The 2,500-nt window shown below is 46.9% G+C and overlaps 6 non-coding genes and 2 pseudogenes across 6 annotated transcripts; all 8 read left to right on the top strand.

Annotated features, from left to right (window-relative positions):
• The first annotated feature begins 13 nt into the window (after positions 1–13).
• Positions 14–132, top strand: LOC138539647 (5S ribosomal RNA). Its single transcript, XR_011287711.1, has one exon. It is a non-coding gene; the product is annotated as a 5S ribosomal RNA (ribosomal RNA).
• A 106-nt stretch (positions 133–238) lies between these two features.
• Positions 239–357, top strand: LOC138541166 (5S ribosomal RNA). The gene has a single exon (XR_011289180.1). It is a non-coding gene; the product is annotated as a 5S ribosomal RNA (ribosomal RNA).
• Positions 358–463: 106 nt separating this feature from the next.
• On the top strand, positions 464–582 carry LOC138536955 (5S ribosomal RNA). The gene has a single exon (XR_011285110.1). It is a non-coding gene; the product is annotated as a 5S ribosomal RNA (ribosomal RNA).
• Positions 583–688: 106 nt separating this feature from the next.
• Positions 689–807, top strand: LOC138547674 (5S ribosomal RNA). Its single transcript, XR_011291506.1, has one exon. It is a non-coding gene; the product is annotated as a 5S ribosomal RNA (ribosomal RNA).
• A 106-nt stretch (positions 808–913) lies between these two features.
• On the top strand, positions 914–1,022 carry LOC138546652 (5S ribosomal RNA; annotated as a pseudogene).
• A 463-nt stretch (positions 1,023–1,485) lies between these two features.
• LOC138548879 (5S ribosomal RNA) lies at positions 1,486–1,604 on the top strand. Its single transcript, XR_011292672.1, has one exon. It is a non-coding gene; the product is annotated as a 5S ribosomal RNA (ribosomal RNA).
• A 106-nt stretch (positions 1,605–1,710) lies between these two features.
• Positions 1,711–1,819, top strand: LOC138546151 (5S ribosomal RNA; annotated as a pseudogene).
• Positions 1,820–2,282: 463 nt separating this feature from the next.
• On the top strand, positions 2,283–2,401 carry LOC138548880 (5S ribosomal RNA). Its single transcript, XR_011292673.1, has one exon. It is a non-coding gene; the product is annotated as a 5S ribosomal RNA (ribosomal RNA).
• Positions 2,402–2,500: the final 99 nt, after the last annotated feature.

Genomic DNA, 2,500 nt, shown 5'->3' on the forward strand with positions numbered 1-2,500 from the left:
CACTAGGCCCAGAGCCTACGGCCACACCACACTGAATGTGCCTGATCTCGTCTGATCTCAGAAGCTAAGCAGTGTCGGGCCTAGTTAGTACCTGGATGGAAGACCGCCTGGGAATACCAGGTGCTGTAGGCTTTTTTGTACTCCAAGTTCAGGAAGTGAGCCATTTCTCAATTGCCTTTCAAAACTGCAAGGTCTAGCCGACTAGATGCTTAAAAGTACAAAACTCACAAGAACCAGAGCCTACGGCCACACCACACTGAATGCGCCCGATCTCGTCTGATCTCGGAAGCTAAGCAGTGTCAGGCCTCGTTAGTACCTGGATGGGAGACCGCCTGGGAATACCAGGTGCTGTAGGCTTTTTTGTGCTCCAAGTTCAGGAAGTGAGCCATTTCTCAATTGCCTTTCAAAATTGCAAGGTCTAGCTGACTAGATGCTTAAAAGTACAAAACTCACAAGGCCCAGAGCCTACGGCCACACCACACTGATTGCGCCCGATCTCGTCTGATCTCGGAAGCTAAGCAGTGTCGGGCCTCGTTAGTACCTGGATGGGAGACCGCCTGGGAATACCAGGTGCTGTAGGCTTTTTTGTGCTCCAAGTTCAGGAAGTGAGCCATTTCTCAATTGCCTTTCAAAACTGCAAGGTCTAGCTGACTAGATGCTTAAAAGTACAAAACTCACTAGGCCCAGAGCCTACGGCCACACCACACTGATTGCGCCCGATCTCGTCTGATCTCGGAAGCTAAGCAGTGTCGGGCCTAGTTAGTACCTGGATGGGAGACCACCTGGGAATACCAGGTGCTGTAGGCTTTTTTGTGCTCCAAGTTCAGGAAGTGAGCCATTTCACAATTGCCTTTCAAAACTGCAAGGTCTAGCCGACTAGATGCTTAAAAGTACAAAACTCACTAGGCCCAGAGCCTACGGCCACACCACACTGAATGTGCCCGATCTCGGAAGCTAAGCAGGGTCAGGCCTAGATAGTACCTGGATGGGAGACTGCCTGGGAATACCAGGTGCTGTAGGCTTTTTTGTGCTCCATGATTAGTAATTGCGCAACTTCTCAATTATTTTTCAAATTTGGTATGTTTCCAAAATAATTGTATCCCGTTTTATAGCGGAAATGTTGGACAACATCATGAGGGCTGGAGCTACCTTTTTACATAGAATTAGCATACAGGCAGTGTGTTCATGGGTAATAAATCGACTTTCACATGTAATGCAGTACAGAGAATATTGAGTCCTTCAAGAGGCATGAAAGAAAACCATTATTGTGTTGATTGTTCTCTCCACCTCCCTGCAACAGACACAGGATGGATGAATTAAAGTTATCCTACCAGACATAGGAGTCCTGAATGGGCCCACCAGTCTTATATATCTCGCCTGATCGAGCCTGATCGAGCGATGAGCGTGGTATCATGTTGCAAGTGGCTGCATGGCTTAGCTTACTAAATGCCAATGCATAAGAGTAATATTCTTAGCATTCCTAGAGCCTACGGCCACACCACACTGAATGCACCCGATCTCGTCTGATCTCGGAAGTTAAGCAGTGTCAGGCCTAGTTAGTACCTGGATGGGAGACCGCCTGGGAATACCAGGTGCTGTAGGCTTTTTTGTGCTCCAAGTTCAGGAAGTGAGCCCTTTCTCAATTGCCTTTTAAAACTGCAAGGTCTAGCCGACTAGATGCTTAAAAGTACAAAACTCACTAGGCCCAGAGCCTACGGCCACACCACACTGAATGTGCCCGATCTCGGAAGCTAAGCAGGGTCAGGCCTAGTTAGTACCTGGATGGGAGACTGCCTGGGAATACCAGGTGCTGTAGGCTTTTTTGTGCTCCATGATTAGTAATTGCGCAACTTCTCAATTATTTTTCAAATTTGGTATGTTTCCAAAATAATTGTATCCCGTTTTATAGCGGAAATGTTGGACAACATCATGAGGGCTGGAGCTACCTTTTTACATAGAATTAGCATACAGGTAGTGTGTTCATGGGTAATAAATCGACTTTCACATGTAATGCAGTACAGAGAATATTGAGTCCTTCAAGAGGCATGAAAGAAAACCATTATTGTGTTGATTGTTCTCTCCACCTCCCTGCAACAGACACAGGATGGATGAATTAAAGTTATCCTACCAGACATAGGAGTCCTGAATGGGCCCACCAGTCTTATATATCTCGCCTGATCGAGCCTGATCGAGCGATGAGCGTGGTATCATGTTGCAAGTGGCTGCATGGCTTAGCTTACTAAATGCAAATGCATAAGAGTAATATTCTTAGCATTCCTAGAGCCTACGGCCACACCACACTGAATGCACCCGATCTCGTCTGATCTCGGAAGTTAAGCAGTGTCAGGCCTAGTTAGTACCTGGATGGGAGACCGCCTGGGAATACCAGGTGCTGTAGGCTTTTTTGTGCTCCAAGTTCAGGAAGTGAGCCCTTTCTCAATTGCCTTTTAAAACTGCAAGGTCTAGCCGACTAGATGCTTAAAAGTACAACACTCACTAG

This window comes from Ambystoma mexicanum, unplaced genomic scaffold (assembly GCF_040938575.1).
Source record: "Ambystoma mexicanum isolate Mex_15411 unplaced genomic scaffold, UKY_AmexF1_1 Mex_scaf10, whole genome shotgun sequence".
Lineage (NCBI taxonomy): Eukaryota > Metazoa > Chordata > Amphibia > Caudata > Ambystomatidae > Ambystoma > Ambystoma mexicanum.